Source organism: Coturnix japonica, chromosome 10 (assembly GCF_054131305.1).
Source record: "Coturnix japonica strain WE chromosome 10, WE-NBRP24, whole genome shotgun sequence".
Taxonomy (NCBI): Eukaryota; Metazoa; Chordata; class Aves; order Galliformes; family Phasianidae; genus Coturnix; species Coturnix japonica.
In genome coordinates this window covers 9,514,758-9,540,050 of record NC_140672.1, presented here as the reverse complement: position 1 = coordinate 9,540,050, position 25,293 = coordinate 9,514,758, and the positions used below count along the sequence as shown (strand labels likewise).

The 25,293-nt window shown below is 47.6% G+C and overlaps 1 protein-coding gene across 1 annotated transcript in view; it reads left to right on the top strand.

Moving 5' to 3' along the window:
- The window catches only part of LOC146759270 (cytosolic carboxypeptidase 4-like), a 168,109-nt gene that overhangs the window by 142,249 nt on the left and 567 nt on the right, over nucleotides 1–25,293 (top strand). The window lies entirely within an intron of this gene.

Here is a 25,293-nt window from a genome sequence, read left to right as displayed (position 1 = left end):
TTCCTTTATCTCTGGGATTCCAAGCATTTTCTCACCTCTGACTTTCACTTGGAATGTTGCTTTGTCATCTTCTGTTTCACAGCTGTAGCTCCCTTGGTCTTTCAGGGTCACATTTTTTACCATGAGCTTGCGGTGCGTCCCCTGGGAGATGATGGTTGTCCTCTGGTCCTGCTTCACCTCTGTTTGATCTTTCTTCCATACGACAGCTCCGCTTGCAGCTGACACCTCACACACCAGCTCCAGGTCTTCAGAAGGACTGACTGATATTTCTGGAGTCATTTTGGGCTTCTTGACAAAATTAATGGCTCCATCTGAAGAAAAAAAGAGAAAGTGGTTTACATCCTGACTCAGGCTTATTCAGCACAGCATGAAGATACAGTTAGAACTGATTGTAATGTCTCTGCTCATTACATTTGGGTGATCGAGTTTCACCTCTGGAGGTACTCACATACAAACGTGTGCTTGATTCTCCTGTGGAAGGAAAGAGTAAGTTCTATGCAGACAGTTCTTATTTCTTCTAATCAATTCTGTATTCTGCACATGTTCTTCTGAAGCTAAAATGAAGGCAGCTAAGTAACGTGTTTGCAATACATGAACAAACCTATTCAACACCTTGTCTCTAAGCTAACAAGCAGCGTTTGATGAGCACATCAGTATTTCATGCCCTTCATTCCATCCACACAGAACCTGCCTGAGGAGCAAGCTGATGGCTGTCAGCTACAGGCAGACCTAGCTTAGTATTGCAGTTCTTAGAGCAACAACTGTTGCTTTCAGTCACTGAATATACCAAGGCCAATTGCTATGACAGGCACATTTATGGCATCAGTGAACAAATAATGCGTTAAAAATTGTAATAGACAGGAGCCATCTATTCTTTTAAAACTAGGTGACCAAAGAAGAACAGTCCCTCTAGAGTCAAGCTGTTAAGAACTAACAGCATCAATCAATATCACATAGATAGATTACTTCCCTGCCCTAAGACCATCTTGTGACCATTTGGTGCTCCTAATTAAGCCCTCTTGATGGCATTTTGTCTGAGCCATGTGACATTTTGTGATAGGAGTTACTGCTAGTGTTCCCTTAACCCAACACCAAAGTAGGAGGTATCCATTCTCAGGGAATCATGCAGGCTTCCTCTGTATTTGATGCTCAGAGACAGCCCCAGAACCTTTTAAATCTTAGCTTAGCTCTCATCCAATAATGTTCATCAAACAGTGCAACTTGTCCTTTGGGGATGCCTTTGTTCTGCATCAACCAGTTCCAATGGAGTCTTCTTGGCTTGTTTTAGATCAGTTTGTCAACAGGTAAAGCCAGGGTCTTTGAATTACAAAGTGAAATTGCAGAATGCATGATTCTCAACCAAACAGAACGGGAGGTGGGATGCAGGGTGAATACCTGAGCCAACACCACCTGCAAGCAATCCTTCAATATCTTAGGAATCTCTAGCCATCCCAAATCCAGTGTTGGGCTTGATCTATCATCTCTGCTGAGTTTTTAGCTAGCTGATGGTGAGCATCATGGTGGTGATGGGTGAGCAGTTGGACTAGAGGGTCTTAATCAACCTTAAGGATCCTGTGATCAGAGGAACGTGAATGTGCTGTTAAAGGTCACAAGAGCTGCACTGCAGCATGAGCATACACAGCGAAAGGCTTTCAGTAGAGCTTCAGTTCATAAATGAGGACTGGGTTATGGAAAATAAACCAGAAAACAGATCTTAACGCCAGGTTCTGTGAATGCAGCCAGCTGAATTTCTCAGATATTGAATTTCAATGACAATTTCTTGTGTTATTCTACCCTCCAGCTCCACCCTGAACAGGAACATGTCAGTGACAAGCATTACTCCTCCAGGCTTGACCTGACAGTGCTTGACTTGTACTATGAGCTAATGCCAGGAAGGGCAGGAAAAGAGTTTCATCCACGTGCCTTCTCCTTCCTTAGTAAAACCAGTGTGAAACTGCAGCCACGTCAGGCTGAAGGAGACATCTCAGATGTCCTGCCTGGATGCAGGAGGTCACGTGTCAGAGGATGTCTGGCACGTCAAGTCTCATGGCAGTGCAGTGCATGACAAACTGCAACAACACTTTCCTGTGGGCTCCTTTGGGCACGAGGCCCAGCGGGTGACACACCTCTGGCTGCAGCTCTTCAGAGCCTCCCAGCAGCCACGTGATGCCCATGGGAGAGACACAGCTGACCCGCACAGCAGATGATTTACCAGCTAGCTCTGGTTTACAGCAAGAGAAGATACAAGTGGTGATGCTGAATGGTGAAATACTGCGAGTGTGTGGCATGGGTATAAGATTGGTGAGCCTGAGGATGTTCAAAGTCAGGATGGACAGGGCTCAGAGCACCTGATGGAGCTGCGGTGCCCCTGTTCATTGCGGGGGGAGCCCAACTAGCTGACCCTTAAGGGTCTCTTCCCTATCTATGAGATACACGAAAACTGATTCTGCAGTAACCAAGCTACCAACAGCAGTTGTTTGTCTTACAGTTTGCCAGCACAGATTTTAAAATAACAGCATTGATTACTCATTTGATAGTCACATTACAGTGCAAAGCACATGGAAACATCCATCAGAGAATTCAATTAATTCTGGGGGCAGACCTGCCAGTATGAAATATTATGCTAACATGACAAAGAGAGAGAAGAAAAGCAAAATTAAGACTAGCTGACAAGCCTTGGCAGGAAGTTCTGCTCTCCATCAATTTAGTCCCATTATTCAGTTCTGTTGGGAGCTGTCTCCATGTCTCTCTGGAGTTTGTTCTTTGAGAAGAGGCAATTAAGTAAGCTCTCCAATGCCAAAGTGCATACACTACTCTAGGGCTTTGTTGTTTCTCCATGGACCAACAAGGGTGACAAGCCAGCAGAAGATGATGAAGAGCCTCATGCATACTCAGTGTTAAAAAAAAAAAGGCAATTGTTGCTGGGAAGAAGGTGCATTTGCATTTGTGTCATCTACAGAGGGTACTGCAGAAATGGAAAGTCTTCCACTGGAGCAAACAAAGGGCTCTCATTTATTGCAATCAAGGCCCAGCGTGTGGATCTCAGAGATCAGACCTACACCCTGCAGCAAAACAGAGACCTGCGTGGGAAAGTTCAGTTTCTCTCTCCATCTGTGTAAGAAAAAGCCCACCATGGAATGACAGCTAAGTAAACATCCCTGTGACTCTTCACAGGTCTCTTCTACGTTTGGGATCACTGCTACAAAAAGAGCTGTTGACATCATCTCTCCTGGCCACCCTGAGAGAAGAGCAGGAAGGCTGGGATGCTCTTTTTCCTATCTTTCCTTTCATTTCCTCTATATCTTAGGGACGAATCACAGCACAGAACACAGAAATCAAATGGCTCTACAAAGCAGATTGGCCAGTTCAAGTCAAAACAGCCACTGAAAACACCCCAGATGCTGTCTGACAACAGCTGGACTGTCGGGGAGTCAGGTGAATGCAGTCTGCTGGCCCTGGGCAGGAAGAGGACAGCCCAGACTGTCACATACCTTTCACTGAAAGCTGATAGAGCATTTTATCCCCCTCACAGATGCACTGACAACTTGCAGCATCATCCATTGAGACGTTGTGAATTTTCAGGGTGTGTTTCTTCCCCACAATTTGCAGTTCCTATTTTTCACTGGCCTTGAGCTCCTTCCCATCCTTCATCCACTCCACAGTAGCACCTGCGTCTGAAAGCTCAGCCTGCAGTTTGGCTTCCTCACGCAGCCGAGCGCAGATCTTTTCTACATCTTTGCTCTTATTGGTAAATCTCACTGCAGCACCTGTCAGGAGCAAAGGCCGCGTTATTTCAATTTATATCAGGCTAACGTGGTCAATGTTTGCTGCAAGATCTCTGAAAAAGTATCACCTTCTGTTCCTGCACTCATAATTGGGTCAGTGCTGATCAATTCAAGATATTTCATTTGGTCTTCTTGCCGGATTTACTAAGTAAAAATCAACCAAACATCTCCTTCTACTGATTAATAATGCTCTAAACATGCTTCTGCGGAGGTTTCCACCCAATGACAAACATCTCCTTCCATAATGAATCTTTATTTGTTCTATTTTGTCCTGCAAAGCTGATTGATAGAGATATTATTGGAATGATTGCTCCCCTACTTCTAAACTATTCCAGTGCAATCAGAAAGGCTGTCTGAACCTGGAGCTGAAAGTACTGCTCTATGGTGATGCAGTGGTAAACCTGGTGACTGAATGCACTGGCCAAGAGCTGTGAACTGCAGACGTTCATCAGCTGGATTGAAGCAATCTGGTTCAGATACCAAGCAGCTGGGTAGATTGGCTTACCCTACACTCAGTGCTATCATGTTTAGGTCATTACCAGGACTCACGTCAGTCCATGGGATGCAATTTCAGGTATTTGGTACAGTCAGTGAATGCCTGCAGCCCCAGTTCTAATCATCAGATCACAGCAACTATGCCTTGACTGTAAGAGGAAAGGAGAAGGATCAAAGCAAATACCTCTCACTCTCATCTTGCTGTTGACATCAACATTTTGGGCAACAAATTTTACTTCTGCTCCATCATCGTTCTTGGTGACGTTCTTTATGATTAGGCTGTGAGTAGTTTGGGTTTTCTTGATGATCCAGGTCTCTCTTTCCTGTAAGACTTTTCCACTGAGGTACCAAGTGCCGCAACACGTTGTTGTAAGGTCAATAGTAAACATGGCATCCCCTACAGGTACAGCTTCACCAGTTGTTAGGGGGGATTTCACAACCAGGACTGGTCCTGAGGAAGAACAACATGTATGTCTTAATGCTCTTTAAATTAAAGTCTGGTATCTCATTTAGAGATGGAAGATTAAATCATAAGTACATTTCTACTTCTCCCTTTGCATGAGTGCTGGAAGAAGCACTTCTATGCTTAAGGTCTGTTACAGAAAGTTCTGCCTCTTGCACATGTGACATATCAAAAGATAAGGATATTCATGTCTCTGTCACAGAAACATAACTCGTATCACTTTAGTTGTAGCTGGAGGTTGATATGAGATAAGAGAACTATGAATAAAGGAAAGCCTTTGGTGTGTTAATGCACTGCTATCCTTAAAGTCAAAGGAAACATCTTGAGGGAACCAACACAGCTGCTCAGCACACACTGACCTATATATATTGGGGTTTTTGTGCTTACCAAGGTGCACGCTCCCTGGGAATTCCAGAGACGGGCTCTGTCCATGCGCATTGACTGCAGACACTCGGAACTGATCATCAGCCTCTTCAGACAGATTGCTCACCGTGAACTCTGGGACGGGGACATGAGACTCGTGGCACCTCACCCAGGTGAAGCCAGTTAGTTTCTTGTGTTCCACAATGTAGCCATTGATTGGAATGGGGCGGTGCATCTTCGGAGGGGTCCATGCCAGCGTCACTGAGGTTTCTGTTTTATTTTTCACCACGGGGTCAGCTGGGGGCTGGGTGGGAGGTTTTCTGGGAGCTGAACAGAAAGAAATACAGAAATATTAGCATAAGGTCATGTAGGCTGGAAAAGACCTTCAAGATCAGCAGACTCAACTTTCAGCATGACCTACTGAGTCCCACCATTAACTACTGTGGTACCTGAGGACATACATGACAAGCTTATTCCTGCAGGTATTTGCATAGTGAATATATTCACCCTCTGGTTGCTTTGGAACATTTTAGAGGTTAAAATCCCATCAGACTTTTTCACTATGTGCAGCCACTGATACAGGCAGGAGGCTGGGAATTACCTGATGGGCTCTAGTTACAGACTACTGACACAGTAAAGGATTGATTTCATTTCATTTTGGCCATCAGAAAGTTTGGTGTCTGGTTTAAGTCACCCAATTATAATTTAAGACTCCAAATATAATCATATGGAGAACAGTGCATTTAGGAGAACTCATCTCATCTTAATAAACCTGAGTGAAATCACAGAATCATAGGATCATGGGAGGGCTTGGGTTGGAAGAAACCTTCAAGATCATTAAGTGCTAGATGCCAAAGGTCCCACTAACATAGCATGAAGCCGAAAGCTAGACGCTGGTATCAGATCTCCTGACCTTACCATCAGAAATTGAGATGTCATATTTTGCTCAGAGGTGCCTGCTTGTAGGAGGGACAGCTTCCAAGCTTTTTCTGCTGCAGGAACCAGCTCGAGCTTCAGAATTTAAACAGCAGTCATAAATTAAACTGAGCTTTGTCACCTCCATCAAATAGAAGGAGTGGTTGGGTGGTACAGCTTTCCAAATCACTTAGAAACTGTCACAACAATCAGATGCCTACCTTTTCTTTTTTAACTTGTTAATACATAGAGCTTAATAGCATCAGAATGCCCCAAGCACTTCAGACAACACGACAGCTGTAAACCCTTCTTTAAGGATTCCTTTGTTTAACCACTGAGTAACTGTAATTCAGTGGTGCTGGTGGGAGAAGGGAAGTCCTAATCTTCCCAGATGGAGAATAGAGTTGATGTTCACATGCAGACTGGTGCTGCAGCACAGCCAGAAACCACTCATTTGGGAAACACAGCACCAAGAAAACAATGGGAATAGCTTCATAAAATCAGGAGCTTCACTCAAATTTCATGTCAGGTCCATTATTCTTCCTATTTTCAGGAAGAAATGATTTCCATTTTTCTTGTAGTTTTATTTTCTTTTCCTTTCCAGCAAGCAGCTTTGTAGCTTACAAATTGTTTTCTAATCACATCCTGGTGTGGACAAATCACACAGGTCTGACTCTATGTTTTACATAGTTAGCATATTATATTTGTTCCACTATGGAACTGTACAGTCATAGAATGGCCTGGGTTGAAAAGGATCCCAAAGATCATCCAGTTCCAACCCCCTGCTATGTGCAGGGACGCCAACCACCAGACCAGGCTGCCCAGAGCCACATCCAGCCTGGCCTTGAATGCCTGCAGGGATGGGGCATCCACAGCCTCCTTGGGTAACCTGTTCCAGTGCGTCACCACCCTCTGAGTGAAAAACATCTTCCTAAGATCCAACCTGATCCACAACCCCTACACACCCTCAGAGCCCCCTAGAGCCCCTAGTCCTCCTATGGCCCACCACAGCCCCATATGCCCCCTAGAGTCCCCCTCAACTCCCTTTACAGGCCCTGCACAGCTCTATATAACAGTCTTATAGAACTACCTCTAGTAGAACCAATCTCCACACAGAGATCCTTTCCCAGCACACTCCGACACGGGGGGGAGCAAAACGGGGGGGGCACATACACACACAGCACCAGGGGGGGGCCCGTAACCGACCCCCACCCATCCTTTAAAGGGGTGGGGGGTCCGTTTTAATGGGGGGGGGCCGAGACCACCTTTACCCCCCCCCAACCCCATCCCCACCCCATCCTTTAAAAGGGGGGTGTCCATTTTGGTGTGGGGGGGCAGTGACAATCCCCCCCCCCCACCCCATCGTTTAAAGGAGGGGGGGTCCAAGACCACCCCCCACACCCCATCTTTTAAGGGGGGGGGTCAGGGGCTCATGGGGGGCAGCACAACGTGCACAACTTTGGGGCGGGGAGGGCTTTATAAGGGGGGGGTTATAAAAAGCACAGCTCTCAACTATAGATGAGATGGGGGGGCTGTATCGATGGGGGGGCCCCTTCATGCAGGGGGGGCACAGCGTAAGGCAGTGGCTTTGAAGGGGGGGTTGGGGCTGTTTGGCACTGGGGAGGGTTATTGGGTGCCCCACCCCCCCCCACACACAATGGGGTGTTAATGTGGGGGGGGGGGCTTAGATCAGTTGCGTTCCCTATAGCGCTGCTCCCCCCCGTCATTAACCCCCCCGCTTTATTCTTACCCCCCCCGACAGCGCCCCATTCATCTTGATGGGGGGGGAGGGAGGGTTTGTCACACGACCCCGGCGTGGCTTACGGCACATCGTCGACACCCACCCCCCCCCCCTCCCCCCATAACCCCACCCGGGGGAGGGGGGCGATGTGGAGAGGGGGGGGGGGGTTCCGGAGTTGGGGGGTGGGGGTGAGCAAAGTGCAATATGGGGGGGGGGGGGGGGTCCTATAACTGGAGGGCAGCAGCTGCACAAAGAGCCCGCGGGGGTCGGAGAGCAGCACTTTGGCTGGGGGGGGGGGGGCCACGGGGTCCGGGGGTAATGCTGCACCACCCCCCCTCCAACACCCCCCACTGCCGACCCCCCCCCGCGTTGCCCCCCCGCCCCAACGTCAGCTCCTGCGGCAGCTCCTCGTCGCTCTCCTCCTCCTCTTCCTCGTCTGGGGGGTCAATATGTGGGGGGGGGGGTCCCATCGGGCAGCGGCAGCTCCGCCGGCTCCGATTGGCTGAGCCGCAGTGCGCGGGAGCGGCTGTTGTGTGCCGGTCGGTGGAGGGGCGGCTCTTCATGGAGCTGCCCTGCAGCCAACAACAGCCTGAATGAGATCGTGGAGTCCCAGACGCTGGAGGATGAGCTGGGAAAGAGCAGAGGCTCCCCACAGAAGGGCAAATCACGTCTGATAACGTGAGTGTGGAGCACAGCCAGCCCCTTCCTCACATGTGTGGGGCTTCCACGTTCCTCTGTGCCCATTGCAATGTGCCACCCCAATCCTGCTGCCCAGCCAGGAGTGGATGGGATGAGCAGGTTGGGATGCACAGAGCAGTGCTCAGACATTGCTGGGACATTTGTGCACTGCTGTTGAGCTTCCCTTTGTGCAGCAGGGGAGAGGATGGAGGTTTACAGGTGGATGGTTGTTATTTCTATGGCATTGCACAGGTGGTAGAACCTTGTCCATTCCCAAACTTATTCCAGGGCATGCGGGAATTTGTGCAGTTGTAGTTCCTGAATTGTGCTATTTAAAACCCTGCTGTAAATGGGGATGTTTTGTAATGCCTGCTGGGGCTGCAGGCAGCATTGCCTTCCTCCTTAGGGGGCAGGTTTAATCACAAACCTCCCTATTTCCTATCACAAACGTCCTACAAACCATGTCTGGGCATTGCTGTCTTGGCCTGGATCTCAGCTCCTGAGACTGTCAGATGTGAAGCAGCAGCAGCTGGGACAGGGCTGGCTCTGTGTGCCCTCTGTGGGTCTGTGGGCACAGAGTGGGGCAGAGGGATGACTGTGAGAGGGAGGAATTGCCCAGCCACTAGAAAGAGGAAATCAGCTTAAAAGGGGAGATTTTAGAAGCACTGAGGCTGTGGCTGCTTTGACAGTAAGAAGAAACCAAGTTGTCACTGTGCAGATGGGAACTCCAGTAGGAGAGCTGTGGTGGCTTTACAGATGGCAGACAGCAGCTGGAGTGTAGAGCCAAGGGTAGGGGGGGGATCTTCCTCTTAGCAATGCCATGCAAAGAATGACGCAGACTCCTGTAGGGTCGGCTTTGCTGTGTGACCCTGGGTGGAAGCAGCTGGAAGGTCTCAGCCCTTCTGCATTATCCCAGGAGCTGGGGCAGTGCTCGGTCTCATCCCACCTCTGCTAATAGCAAATGCAGAATCCCTTATCTGAGTGCCCTTTTCTCTCATGTAGAGTCACCAACCCTGGGAAGTTCACAAAAAGTTTGGGTGTTGTGTTGAGGGATGTGATTTAACTGGGAAGTATTGGTGATGGTTGGACTGGATGATCATAAGATCATGAGATCATAAGATCATCCAGGTCTTTTCCAACCTTGAAAATTCTATGGAGTTGTAGCAGATTGTGGGGGTGTAGGTGTGGTATATATATGTACACAGATGGGAATATCCGTATGGAAAAGATAGATCCATGTGTGTTCTGGGCTGCACTGAAAAAGGGGTGGCCAGCAGGAGAGGGAGGTGATTGTCCCCTCCTGCTCAGCTCTTGTGAGGCCATATTTGCAGCACTGTGTCCAGGCCTGGGAAAGATGTGGAGCTGTTGGGGGGGGTCCAGAGGAGGGCCACTGTGATGATCAGAGGGCTGGAGCAGCTCTCCTATGAGGAAAGGTGGAGGGATCTGGGCTTGTTTAACCTGGAGAATGGAAGGCTGTGGGGAGACCTCATTGTGGCCTTTGAGTACTTGAAGGGAGCGTATAAACAGGAGGGGGAATGGCTGTTTATGAGGGTGGATAATGATAGGACAAGGGGGAATGGTTTAAAACTGAGACTGGGGAGGTATAGGTTGGATCTTAGGTAGATGTTTTTTGCTTAGAGGGTGGTGATGCACTGGAACAGGTTGCCCAAGGAGGCTGTGGATGCCCCATTCAAGGCCTGCAGGCATCCAAGGCCAGGTTGGATGGGCTCTGTCCATGAGCATTGACTGCAGACACTTGGAACTGATCATCACCCTCTGCAGACAGATTTACAGCCCCTGCACAGCTCTATATAACAGTCTTATAGAACTACCTCTAGTAGAAGCAATCTCCACACAGAGATCTTTTCCCAGCGCCCCTTTGTGACGTCATAATGCCCCTTTGTGACATCATAACACCCTTTGTGACATCATAATGCGCCTTTCTGATGTCATACTGCCCCTTTCTGACTTCATAATGACCCATTGTGATGTCTTAATGCCCCTTTGTGACGGCATAATGCCCTTTGTGATGTAATAATGCCATTTGAGACGTCATAAGGCTCCTTTGTTTTCATAATGCCTCTTTGTGACGTGATAGTGCCTCTTTGTGACGTCATAATGCCCTTTGTGACGTCTTAATTCCCCTTTGCGATGTCTTAATGCTCTTTTGTGATGTCACAATACCCCTTTGTGATGTCAAAACACCCCTTTGTGACATCAGAATGCCCCTTTCAGACGTCATAATGACCCTTTTTGACGTCATAATTCCCCTTTGTGATGTCATAATGCTTCTTTGTGGTGTCATAATGCTTCTTTGTGATGTCATAATGCTACTTTGTGACGTCATAACGCCCTTTGTGACGTCATAACGCCTTTTGTGACGTCATAATGCCCTTTGAGACGTCATAATGCTCCTTTGTGATGTCATAATGCTCCTTTGTGATTCATAATGCCCTTTGTGATGTCATAATGCCCTTTCTGACGTCATAATGCCCCTTTGTGATGTCATAATGCTTCTTTGTGAGGTATCTGTGGTGCCATTGATAATGAAGTGTGATGAACTGGAAGGCTTTCAGTAGAATTGCAGCCCTAACATAAACAATGACTTGAACTCTGGAATTCTGTGTAAAATCATTAGCTAGCTTGTGGTCCGGGTCTTCAAACCAAAGGCTGTGAGGTGCTGCTCTTGTTGACGCAGGCTGTGAAAGATGACTTGAGCTCTAAGAGTAATTTCCCTTCTGCTCTTTATATGAACGTCAAATCCACAATTAGAATATTAAGAAGATAATATAAAAGTTTGTGCTGCTGGACTGAGGACTTCCATTAGCTGTTAGCCATAGTTTGGAACTTGCAAAGCAATCATATTGGAGCCTTGCTGGGCAACCTGCTCCAGTGTCTCACCACACCCACAGTAAAGCATTTCTTCCTAATATCCAATCCTAATCTACCTTCTTCCCATGTAAAGCCATTTCCCCTCATTCTGTTGCTACCTGCCCTTATGAAAAGTCCCTCCCCAGCCTTCCCTGTAGGCCCTCTTCAGATACTGGAAGGCCACTCTAAGGTCTCCTTGGAGTCTTCTCCAGGCTGAAGAGCCCCATCTCTCTCAGCCTGTGCACATAGTAGAGGTGCTTTCAGCCCTCTCTGATCACCTTCATGGCCCTCCTCTGGACCTGCCTGAACATCTCCAAGTCCTTCTTGTGTTGAGGGCTCCAGAACTGCGTGCAGTGCTCCAGATGGGGTTTCAATGAGAGGAGTGTGGAGGGGCAGCACCACCTCCCTCGACCTGCTGGTCATGCTTCTATGCTTTAAGCTTATGCTTTAAGGTCCTATATGCTTTAAGGTTTAGATAGTGCAGTCGCCTCACCTCTTCAGGTTTATCTGTGAAGGTCCCTTCCAAGTGAACCGTGCTGATCCAGACAGTTCGGATTGCTCATTAAAGTGTTTTAGTAAGTTGGGCTGGTCCTACGAAGCAGTATGACTGCAGTAAGCAGTGTACATGGTGCGCTGTGAGTACTGCACACATTCCTCTTGGCAGCTTGTGGAACAGAAACTGTGCATTGTTTGGATTGTGTAAGTATTCCTGTTGGTCTCTTGTGATGCTTACCTTCTTAGAGCACCTTTCCTCGTTTGGCTCTACATATTTTGGTACCTTACTTGTTCTGTTTGGCTTAGCAGGGAAGGTCTTCTTCTGAAGCATCCTCAGTCTTGGTCTGGGCAGCATACTTAGAAATGACATGGACGTTACATGAGTGGGTGGTCAAAGGGGGGAAGAACTCACCTTTCTGATCTGTTTCCTTTTAGAACACAGTCCTGGAGAGGATTTGCTTTCCTTGTTTCCTGGAGACTTGGATTCTTAGATGGTTTTGACTGCAGCTATTTCTGTTGTTAATTCCTTTTTCTGTACTTTAGTAGCCAAGTGCAAGTGGAGTGCTTTGGGAATTGTCTGAAGTTGCCAGGTTGCGTGTGATCACATATGTAACGTGGAGTTATGTGTGGTGCCAGTGATAATGAAGTGTGATGAACTTGAAGGCTTTCAGTACAATTTCAGCCCTAATGTAAACAGTGACTTGAACTCTGGAATTCTGTGTAAAATCATTAGCTAGCTTGTGGTCCGGGTCTTGAAACCAAAGGCTATGAGGTGCTGCTCTTGTTGACACAGGCTGTGTCAAAGATGACTTGAGCTCTAAGAGTAATTTCCCTTCTGCTCTTGATATGAACGTCATATCAACAATTAGAATATTAAGAACATAATATAAAAGTTGTTGCTGCTGGCCTGTGGACTTCCATTAGCTGTTAGCCATAGTTTGGAACTTGCAAAGCAATCTTATTTAGACTTTACTGATGAAATCTTCTGATGAAATCCTCCTTCTAATTCTGCAAAAGAATCTCGATGGAACATTTCTATCTGAAAAGGCTCTGGCATATGAAGATGTGCCAGACTGCAGCCATGTGCCAGATGCGTTTGGATCCATGGAATTTTCTGATGTAGCTTCAGTGTTTGAAGAATCTCCACTCGATCTAAATACTCAGAAAACAAAGCAGGTGTGTGAAGATGTACAGCTAGTTTCTTACAGAAAAAATACAGCTCTTAATCTAGAAATCTGCTTCTCATTGTATCTAGTGCTTACTCCATATTTAAGTATCTAGTGGACCTTGACCAAAGGAAGATAAAGATAGAGCAAAGAAGTATGTTAAGCATAAATTTTGTTGCCTTCTACCTGTAGGCCATGGTTGGTTTGACGTGATCCCTAACTCCAGTGTTTGGTTTGCACAGAAACAGCAAGCAAGGGAACAAGTAAAGGAGTCAGTGAGGATTTTAAAACACAATGGGAAGCGATAAGGCACAGTTAATAAGATTCTGGAGTTAGGCTGAAGGTAGGCAGAGGTTGAAAGGTACCGAAAGAAATTCAATCTTACTGTGTTGGACAACAAAATCCACTGTGATATTATTCAAATTTTTAACTAAACCAAGTGATAATTCATATTTATGTTTAGATAAGCTGGTGAGGGTTAATCCTCAATGGAGAATTGAGATGAACAAATCAAAAAATGGCGTTTGACAGTCTATAAGAAACGAACTTATTCTAGGAGAGAATCAGAGTTTTCAACTGTTTTGTTCAATAGCCAAATAATGTATGATATTTTTATAAGCATTGTGTCTGACCTTCTCAGCTGTTAGAATTTCTTTGACAGTAACTTCTCCGGCTGTGATCAGAATACCTTTTGTTCCGTCTCTGGCAGCATTCGAGGCATGATACTCAACTGGGTGATATGGAATTCACACTGTCAACTCCAGTGACAAGAAAAGTGGCATCTAAGAAGCGTGCAAACACAGAGAATGTTGATGCAGAGTCAGCGTTAAGAAATGAGCTGCCCTTTGCATTTCCTGCTCCAAAGGCCTTCTTTTCGAAGAGCCAGACAGAGAAGCAAGTAGAAGGCATATCTTTTCAGGCGCCTACTTCCAAAGGTATGTTGTATCTAACAAATGGAAACCTAGAACATGTGTAGCTTCGGAATTTTTTACTTTTAATATGAATGCAGTACTTGTAGGTCCTAAAATTCTGAAAGGTTTCAGTGTGGGGCTTATTTGGTCACAGCACATACAGCTGCCATCCTGTACATCTGACAGTGCACTGCAAGCAGTATAACCATATATCAGGGCATGGTACACGTCTGTTAATGATAGAAGTTCTCACAGTTTCACAAGGAGCATGCCTTGAGATGCATTCAGATAATGAGATAAGTGCTGTGTTCCTAAAACTATCATGTGTCTCCACTCTCCATCGAGATTTAGTAGATAATTTCTTTAACAATTATGATGAGAGTTTTGTTTTGTTTTTATTTTTTTCTGGGCTATTATTTTGAGTGAAAGAAAAGGGTATGCTTTTATTTAAGCGAGCTTTTGATTACATCATGCTTCTAAATTAAATGTAACCTACTGAATTCCTCATGATAGCATACGAGTACTTGCGTGTATCTGTTCTCCCTAATAGAGGGAGAAGAGACTCAGTGAACCTGGACAGTGTTACCCAGGGTTGTGAGAACAGCTAAATGATTGTTGAGAACTGGTCAACTCGTGAGCCTGAGACCTGGGATCCTCCATCCTAGGGTGGAACTTTACTGGAGCACGTGGGTGCCACAGCAACAAAAGGACTGTGTACAATAGACTGAGAGTTTGCTGAGTTTCTTGGTTTACAGAAAGCACAAATAACTCAGCAGCAAGTGACGTATTTGGGATAGGAGATGACAGCTGGACTTTGAACCTTAAGGACTGCCAAGAAAGAAGCCATCTGCTCAACCCCTGAGCTGCAAACTGCCAAGGAACTCCATACGTTGCCAGGAATGACAGGAGGGTGCCAACCATGGATACACAGCTACGGACTGATGGTAAACTTGAAACAGCTTGAAGTGAGTAAGGGATATCCAGGGTGCACTGGTGCTCAATATTCAAGAAGCCCATCAATCTACACTGGGCCAAAGGATACCAGTTTTAATATCTCATGCAGTGTTTACTGTATTGGAGGCAAAAGGGGGACATTGGCTTTCACCCCACAGAATCACAGAATCACAGAATTACCCGGGTTGGAACGGACCTCAAGGATCATGTAGTTCCAACCCCCCTGCCTAGCAGGGCCACCAAACATACGCCTTTACTAGATCAGGTTGCCCATGGCCCCGTCCAACCTGGTCTTGAACACCTCCAAGGACGGGGCATCCACAACCTCACTGGGCAGCCTGTTCCAGGACCTAACCACCCTTCTAGTAAAGAACTTTCCCCTAACATCCAACCTAAATCTTCCCTCCTTCAACTTAAAACCATTTCCCCTAGTCCTGCTATTATCAGCCCTTTCGAAGAGTTTACTCCCCTCCTGGGAGTAAGTTCCCTTCAGGTACTGAAAGGCTGCAATGAGGTCACCCCGCAACCTTCTCTTCTCCAGGCTGAACAAACCCAACTCCCTCAGCCTGTCCTCATAGGGGAGGTGCTCCAGCCCCCTGATCATCTTCCTGTCCCTCCTCTGGACCCTTTCCAAAATCTCCATATCTTTTTTGTACTGAGGGCTCCGCACCTGGACACAGTACTCCAGATGGGGCCTCACAAGAGCAGAGTAGAGAGGGACGATCACCTCCCTATCCCTGCTGACCACCCCTCTCCTGATGGAGCCCAGGATCCCATTTGCTTTCCGGGCTGCCAGAGCGCACTGCTGGCTCATGTTAAGTTTCTCATCTATCAGGACCCCTAGGTCTTTTTCAGCCGAGCTGCTCTCAAGGACAACTCCTCCCAGCCTGTACAGGTGCCTGGGGTTCTTCCGGCCCAAGTGCAAAACCTTGCACTTTGCCGTGTTGAACCTCATTAGGTTCACCCAAGCCCAGCTTTCCAGCCTGTCAAGGTCCCTCTGAATGGCATCTGTTCACCCCAAAGATTCCCGAAATACCAGGCCATCCTGGTAGAGCAGGGTGATATAGAAATAATTGTAACTACTATTGCCAACCCAGTATCTTTCCTTAGCGGAACTCCCCTGGTGGAGAACCAGGATGACATCACTGCTTTGAAACAACTGATGCTGCACATTACATCCAGTCGGTCGGAGCTGAAGGACGAACCCTTAGAAGATGCAGAAGACGCCTGATTTACCAGCAGCTGCAGTTTTGTGAGACAAGGAGGCTTTAAGGCAGGACATGCAGTAACTGCTACTGAGCAGGGAATGGAAGCACAACCATCAGCCATGGGGACTACCCCTCAGAAGGCTGAAAGAACTGCCTTGACGAGAGCCTTAATGATATGGACAGATGCTAACTATGTGTTTGGGGTGTCACACGCTCATAGTACCATCTGAAAAGAGCAAGGATTGCTCACACACAAGGAAAAGAGCGTGATGTAAATGTACCTATGTTGTAGGGCACAGTTCTCTATCCAGGCCCAAGTCTGTGTGGGTGTCTCCTCTATCCACAAAGCTGCTCACACTGCAGGAGGCACAGGCTGAGAGGAGAGGCCAGAGCAGCTCTCCAACTGTGACACAGAGCAGCAGGATACAAGTAAAGGAAGGCCCCGCAGCTGTACTGGGAAGATTCCACACAGTCATCAATTTTTCATCTGAAAGGTAAAGAGGAATTCCCTTTTCTGCCCCTATCATCATTGGTCGGGTGAGTCGCAATGATGCCCGGTGTGCTTCCATCAATGGAGCAGAATAGGCGGAAGGCTGGGGTGCAGGCTGACCTCTGCTGAGGTGAGTGGGGGCTCAGGGTGTTGCTCAGTGGTAGATTTGTTCACACTGAGCTCTAACAGGAAACTTGCTCAACATCGAAGGCCTTGCAAAAGTCTGGCTGAGTGATGTCAGTTGCTTTTCCTTTCCCTACTGATGCTGTCACTCCACTGTAGAAGGCCACCAAAGCGACCAGGCTGCATGTCTCCATTTCCGCTGTTTCTCCATTTCCTTCTTGTTGCTCCCTGTAACCAGCAGGTTCAGCCATGCTGCTTTCCTGCCTCCTCTGCTGTGTTTCGTGTGGTCGGGATGGAGCTCAGAGCTCCAGCTCTGAGAAAGGTTTTCTGAGAAAGTTACCATCTCTTTTCCATTCCTTTACCCCTAAAAACAGTTTTCCAGTGTCTCTCATGCAAGAATTCTTTGAACAGCCTGCAGCTGACTCTCCTGAAGCTCAGGGTCCTGACTTTGCTTTTTGCCAGGCACACATTCCTTGAGATGAGGAACTCTAGGAGGGCATGGTCACTACAGCCCTGACCACCTCCAGTCTTAACCCCTGCTGTGCACCATGTCCAGTAATGCTTCCCTTCTGCTTGGTGTGCTTAATGCTTGGCCCACAAAGTTATTGTCAGTGCACTCCAGCAGGCTCTCAGACAGTTTGCAGCAGCTGGGATTGGTGCTGGGTGGTTGCTGGGAGGTGTCTCAGCAGAAAAGCTGGGCTGGGGTGGGCGTGCTGTGTCAGTCCTCATCGCAGCTGGCAGAGAGAGTTAGAGGAGGGTGATGGGTGCTGCCTGCTCTCAGTGCTGCTGCACTGAATTTGGGGCACAGCAGCACACTGGTGAGTGAGCTGGGAGGGAGACGGACTGCTGCTGTGCATGGCTAGGCCAGAGCTGGAGGATTGTCAAACATGTGAGTCATGCTGGTGCAGCCATTGCAGCTGCAGCAGGAGTAGAAGACAAAGAGGTTTTGTAGAGGACAGAGGGTGGTGATTCATGGTTTGATGTCCAGGTGGAGGCCGATAACAAGTGGTGTCATCCAGGAGTCTGTCTTGGGACCAGTGCTTTTTTACATGGTTATCAGAGACACCAATGATGCAATGGAGTGCACCCTCTGCTGTTTGCTGAGTGGTGCGGCTGATGCAGTGGAAGGAAGGGATGCCATTCAGAGGGAGCTCAACCGAGAGGTTGGCCTAGGTGAATTTAATGAGGTTCAACACAGCAAAGTGCAAGGTTTTGCACTTGGGCTGGAGGAATCCCAGGCATTTCTACAGACTGGGAGGAGCAGTCCTTAAGAGAAGCCCCGCAGAGAAGGACCTGGGGGTCCTGGTGGATGAAAAACAGAACGTGAGCCATCAGCGTGCTCTTGCAGCTCAGAGAGCAAATGGTCTCCTGGGCTCCATCAGAAGAGGGGATGGCCAGCAGGGACAGGGAGGTGATTGATCTTCATGATCCTTGAGGTCCCTTCCAACCCGGGCCATTCTATGATTCTGTGATTACACTCGCTGTCAGAAATAACGGCAGCTGTACAGATGTTGGATATATTTTGGGACAGTTCTTGTAACCAGTTGATTTTAAGACCTTGCCTGAGTCAAGAGTCTAAATTGCGTGTCAGAAGAAAGCTGGTAAAGTGGCTATTGCTCATTCTTTTTCATTTGCTGATTCTTTCTCTAGGGTTCCTTTTCCAAAGGAGATTCTGGTGATGGAAGCAATTGAAGAAAGAACCAAAGCAGCTCTTGCCAAGAGTGCTTGAAGTCCCTGTGGAGAGAAGCAAAGAACTTGGGCTTCCTCTGGGATGCTCCCCACCATGTCTCAGGAAGGAGACAACTGCTGTTCCACTTTCTGCTTTGTGTGTGGAAAGGTACGTCTGGGTTTTCTTCTACTTGTTTTTTTTTCTTTTTCTGGCTTTGAAGGAGAAGGGGTGGAGCAACGGGAGACCCACTGGTCATTTGTTAACTCAAGAGCAGGATGGATTCTGCATTGACTGTGAAAAACCTGGGCTAGTAGCATGGGCATGTTTCAGGCTGGACTCTTCTTTTGCTGCTTGGTTTCCTTTTGGCTACAGGGAGACAGCTGTCTAAAGGTGTGTTTTCAAACCCACTCTCCAAAACCATGTTTCATTGTTGCAGGTGGTTCAGTGTGCTCTTGCAGGGTAGATGTGTTTGCTGTAGAATCTGAATGGTTTCTGTTCCTAGGGGAGGACTGGGAGGAGGTAGTGAGAAGAGAATTCAATGCCTTAGGTGTATCTTAGTGAGAAATGTTGGCATGAGGTGCTGGAAGTCTTGAGTTGTCAAAGGCCAGTGAGGCTCAGACTCCTTAACCTGCTGGAGCAGGGTGGAAGCAAGGAGTGGGCACTGCCGTCCCACCAGCTGCACTTGGTTCTGGTCTGCCAGGTCTGTGCTGGCCTGGATTTCTTCTGAGAAGTTTGTTGGAGCTGCTTGGAGTAGTGAAGGGTGGGGAAGAAGTGCTGCTCCAGAGCTATGAGACGTGCAGCTCCTTCTGAAGTGCTCCTGATAAGGACGGAGCGCATTTGCTGCAGCTTTCTCTGCAGATGTGCTCCTCACCTTGAAATCCTCTTGGTTTGTCCTCAGCTCCTGACCACGGCCTGTGCTCTGTTTTGCAGGCTGATAACATGCAGAAGCCGCAGCTGGTGCGTGCTATGTCATCTTTAAACGTACCAGCATTTGCGGCAGCCCATGTTATTAAGAGCCACGTCACCCAGGGGCCAGATGAGTTCTCTCTGGAGGTAAGCAGTTCCAGGCATTCCTTGTTGTTGTGCATATAAGAGGGCAGTCCTTTCTGCTTTGTTTTCCTACCAGATTTGCTGAATCTGGGATTGATGTTTCAATCTCTTTCAGGTCAGAGATCTGGTGAGCATTGTTGATATGAGGACATATCAACAGGCTGAGCCCCTGGTGGAGAGGCAAGCGTGGCTTTGAGGTAGGCACACGTTTTTGACTAGAGAGCACAACTTCAGTAGAGTTGGGAATCTCAGCTTGGAGCTGCTCTGCCTGCACAGGATGGCTTCTGGATGCAAACAGTTGCCCTGTGTCACTGTCAGTGGACCTTCCCTTTGGCTCTGGGCTCGGGCTAATGCTCACCTGTCTTTTTGTTCTAATTACAGGTTGGGCTTTTCCCTGGTGAGTGCATGGAACTCATTAGCGGAAAAGTTCCCGATTCCCTCCTCAATTCATTGCCAAAGCCAGGTGCGTAATTTACATTTGACAACGCGAGTTAGTCAAATAGGGTCAGAACGTTACTTTCAGGGGGTTTGTTTATGCCCAAGTTCAGCAAGCTTAGAAAGAGAACTACAGTAATCTCCTTGGGCACCTCCAGGGATGGGGAAAATCCATTCTTGCGTGTCCTTGTTGGGAATGTTCTTCCCGTTGTTACATGCTCTGTCGAATGCATTGCGCTCAGCTTCGTCCAACCGAGCCAGGCCTGAAATGAACTGGTTTCTTTGTTTTGTTGCGCAGAGCCAAAGAAATGGGGCAAGCTCATCAATGGCCTTTGTTCCCTGGTGAAGGCCAGCCCCGGGAGAGCAAAGCAGCCTGAGCCTCCGACATTCTCCGGATCCATGTCTTGCTTGACATCGTTGAGAGGTATTTAGCCTTCAGGACTTGAGGGCTGAGCTGTAGGAATGGAAGCATCCTCTGCTGTTTGAAACAGAGGGCGTTTCTAAGCTGTGTTTCAGCAGAAAGCAGGCAGTGCCCAGAACAGGCAACTTTTGGCCAGGGCTCGGTTCAGCTCTTCCATCACCCTGTACCACGTCTGACAGCATGCTCTGTTTTCTCTGCAGAATGAGTTCTCCCAGTAAGAGGGCAGAGTCAGCAGCTGGCAGTTGGTGTTCCTGCTTCTGCCTGGGCAAACCATCCCCTGTGGCCAAACGCCAACTGCAGAGCAGTGCCAGGGAGCCCTCTGAAGCAGAAGTCTTGGTCCTGGCAGGTAAGGGTGCAAGTCCAGCTTACAAAACACTGCTTGTCAGCAACACAGGTAGAATTCATGCTTTCAGTGGGCTTGTACCTCCTTCTGGCGTTCAAGCCCGTGCCTGACATCTTCAGTTGATCCCTGTCTTTCCCAAATGAGTCTCTTGTCAACACAAGAGCTGGACCTGCACGTGGATCACTTTCAAGACAGTGACACTGTTGCTAGAAGCCTATTTGCTTCTGCCCACCACCACTACATAGCCAAATGGCAAGAATCTCCATGGTTCATCTTGCGAACGTTCGACACTAACTGCTGTACATCTGCTCCTTCCTAGGTGACCCGAGCCCTTGTATATCCCCAAGACGCAGGGCATGTTACGATGACGCATCTTCCATCAATGAAGAGTTGTTACTAAGCACAGGATGCTGCAGTTCAGATGAAAGCCTTCCGTATAACATCAGCTATCAAGAGAAGAATGTCATCATCGTTGAAGCGCTCATTCATCCCATCCATACTGAAGCTGCTGACCTGAGCCTGCCAGATTCCTCAGGCACCAGCCTGGACTCAATGTCTCTGCAGTGCAGCCCAGCCCAAGCACAGCCCGAGTGCCCCGACAGCAGCACCACCATGCAGGCTCAGGTCAGCATCACCGAGGAGAAGCTGAGCATCTCGCAGGGGGGCACAGAATCAGGACACGAGTCCCAGGCTCCGGGCAACAGCACAGGCTCTGAGCAGCTCTCATGATTACAAGAGAGGATGAGTCCCATCTTTCCTCCAGACCTCACACCCCCTCCTTTCTCCTATTGAATAAAGGCACGCTCGTGCTCAATCAACGCCTTGACTGACTTCCGAGTTTTCATTCGCAGAGATTGGGATGAGTGCAAGAAACATCAAGGCAGCTCAGCTTACAACACTCTGGCTGTGGGGTTTGTGCGGCCGAGCTCTGGGTGTGTTCCCATTTTGCCTGACTTTGGGATGCCTGCAGCGAGAGCTCTGCTGCTGTTGTGTATGGCAGCAAATAGTCTCTAGCATCCTGGATGCTGCTCATGAAAACCCCAAGCTTCCTGGCTGTGGCTGTGATGCTTTTCAGGGCCTTTTGATGCTCTTTGATGCCGTGGCTGCTCCCTAACACCTCTGTCCTCCCGCCGTGTCCATTCCTGGCTCTCACCTGTGAGCTGTCCCTGCAGATCATCTCTAGCCCTGCCATCATCGCGCTGCAGCAGGAGGAGCTCGCCCTGACCAACATCAGGCAGTGCTGCCTGCCTCTCTCACTCTCTAGACCAAGTGTAACTACGCTGTCATGGAGACAAATGCTTTCTGTCACATCTTCCATCCCCGCAGACATTTACTGGTAGGTGGCTCTTGCAGAAGAAGATTCAAGCAGCAGAACCTTTTGCTCAGCTACAGCACACAAATGCTACAAAAGCAGGAAAAACCCGCAAGCTCTGGGTCTGTTTGTCTTGCACAGGCATGCACTAACTGCGTTGGATGGTACCCCCCATCCTTGATTTCCTTCCCTGCTTCTTGTCTGATGACGCTGCTGAGCCAGGAACAAGCTGCCCAGTGTGGCAGAGCATGGTGCAGAGCTGTGCTGGGACCTCCTCCCCTTCATCTGCTGCAGATCAGTGCCCCACACGTGCCATCGAGATGCTCTGGCACGGGATGTGCCTCCAACCCAAAGCTCCTTCCCACCTCCCAAGGAAAAACAAAGCAACCCAAGCATCTCCAGCAAAGCTGCCCAGCAGACAGCAGGGAATGCAAACAGCTTCTGACTGCTCCCCTGCACTCCCGTCCTAAGTAAGAGACCCTACGAGGACTGGCTGGGAAATCAGTGCATGACACACGTGAGTGTGCACAGGATTGTGCAAAGCAGTGGGGTTCCACAAGTTTGTGTGTGTGTGTATCTCTGCTGTTATGAAAGCATGGGAGGACTTACTGAGTCCCAGATAATTACTTATCCTCAAATGATTTTTCCTGGCCAAATTTAGAGCCTCTCACAGGTAATCGAGACCAACAAGCTGTTGTTGCACAATCAACAGGCACAATCTAGATGATCAGCTGAGGAAAATAAAGCATCATGCCAAGGGTACTAGATAAGTGAGCAGCTTGAGATCTGCACATTTATGTGATACTCATGGTCTTAGACAATATTTGCCTAGAGAGGTCACATTGAATGAAAGCAAAATATAAGATGAATGAAAATATGCACAGGAGAAGAAGCCTCTGAGGCTTCTCAAGTGTTATGACCAGAAGACATAAACTCTGTTAAAGCAAACGTTTCTCTCTATTTTTTGTGTTATTCCAGGCAGGCCTTGATTACCGCCTGAACACATGCTGTGGAAGCCCAGCTTATGCAGCACCAGAGCTAATCCAGGGCAAAGCGTCTATTGGCTCAGAGGGATGTAGAGCGGTGTTTGTTTTCCCCTCTTTCCCTTCCCTCTCCACAGAGCATTTAAAGGCAGTGGAGCTCAGGTAGGCTCTCTTGGTTTCCCTTCTGAATTCTGCTAGGTTGCATTGCTTGGTAGCTCTCAGAAGCTGTCAGTGGCCACAGACTAGAAAAGTGCAATTGGTCTCAGTTCACACAGCTGGCTGGTTTGTCTCTGGCTAATCCTGAACTGCCTCAAGCGACTGCTTTGGTGCTCTACAGAACAGCAACTTCAGAGATCTCTTTCTATTACTAAGTGTTTGAAAGAGCAATTTGCTCTGTTAATTATCCATCATTTTTGTGCAGTCTGTTTTGTCAGACTTGTCTTTAGCTTCCAAGTTGTATGTGAAGAATTGTTTGCACTGTAATGCACAATGTACTAAAAATTGAGAGATGAAAATGTGAAGAGTTTTTCCAGCTTTGATTTCATGTCTGGAATTTTGGAACCCACTACTTGCAGTTGTTAATCTGTCCAAACTGGTCTGGTTTGGAATGCCCTCATCCTTCTTGAATCGCTGTTAAAGGCGGAGCAATTCCTACAAGTGCCATGGCCCCACTGTTGTTCTAATTCTTGTTTCTTATTTTCCACACACTGCTTTTCAAGCCTCCTTTTTCTTTACAGTCAAAGTGAGAATTGCACTGTGAGGTGTCTGAACCTTGTTGTGCCTATACATAAATAGAACAGCAGCAAAGCCAGACAGGTGACTGTGCTGACAGCTCTCGTAGCCAGTAACACGTAACTGTGCTAAATCCCTTGTGACGGCTTTGATTTCATTTTTGCCAGTGAAATCCTTGTAAAAGGAACTGCAGCAGTGTGATGAGCTAAGGTGAAGATGCTGGTTTTAGTAGTGCTCTAAGCTGAGTGAAAGGGCAATTGAATGAGGGTTATATGCTTTCTCTGGGACGATAAGGTTTTATTTCCTGAGGGAAAGAGCCAGCTTTTCATGGGCTATATGTGGGCTTTGGCAAGGGCAGACAATCCAGTCTGTCAGGAAGCCATTTGAGGTGCTTCAGGTTTGTAAGCTTGTCTTTTTGTTTTTCAGGCGGATATTTGGAGCATGGGTGTACTGCTGTATGCTCTGCTGTGTGGGTTTTTCCTTTGGATGATGACAATATGATGGCACTCTACAGGAGGATACCAGTGGGTATCAGTGGTGCTAGAATACACTGAGAAGGGAAATAGCTGAGCTTGACAAGAGGCCTTGCTTTTCGGATGGCAGAACATGCTGAGCTGTGGGTAGAAAGGCCTGTCTGCTGAATATTGTCCCTGTTTTTGCTGCTTTGTCTACCAGTATTTTGTGGATTTGGTTCTACGCTTGGTTGGCCTATGTGGCACTGTAGCCTAATTCTGTACCATGATAGCATACAGAATTTAAGGAGAAGTATTTTCCTGCCAATGGGCTGGATTTTTTTGTATCTGGTTCTTCAACTGGCTGCTCCCTATACTATCTGTAGTAAAAATATAGACACATCATTTGATTTCCCTGAAATGAATGTTCCTAAATGCCAGCTCTTCTCATGTCTACAAAGATCAAAGTTCTGCATTTGCTATTAGAATTTCCTCTTCCAGAATCAGGAGGTAATGTAGGACCCCACAGATTGCCTTCAGAATCCAACAGTTAGTTCTGTTTCCTTTCGGAGTGCATAACAACCTGAGCACATGAATTGAATGACGTGGCTTGTTAGTCTGGTACAAACTCTGCTGTACACTGAAACCTGGTCCATTTGTAAGCAGGACTTTGTCCATCTCTGCAGGACAGCAGAAAACCCTTTGTGCTAATCATGATGCCAAGAAGCAGAATGCGGCAAATGGCAGATGATCCAACTGCTTCAGGTGTTCATTTCCTTAAAACTGTGAATAGTTTTGGACTGAGAGTTTGTAAGCAGAACGGAGCTCTTAAAGCTGTCAGAGATTATTTCTGCACTGTTCAATTCTATCTGCCTAACATACACCGGATCTCAGAACTGCATTGCTTGAACTGGTGGAACTTGTTGAAGTGAACTGGGATGAGCAAGTTTTAGAACTTAGTCAGAATGCAGTAAAAAATGGATAATCTCATGAGTATTAAGGTACAGGCTTGCTATTTCTGCACTGAATTTGTTTTTATTTTACATGGCTGTGATCTGAAAGTTGCTTGAAACGCAGGCACCTAGGCACTGTTGTGTAACTGAATTTCACACGATAGGTCCTGAAATATCCTGGAATCAAAAACTCTGACTTGTTTTAAGTCTGCTGCTTGAGTCTAATCAGGGTCATAGTGTCTGTGTGCAGTGTTTCTTTCCCTGTAATGCTCCACATCATTTCAT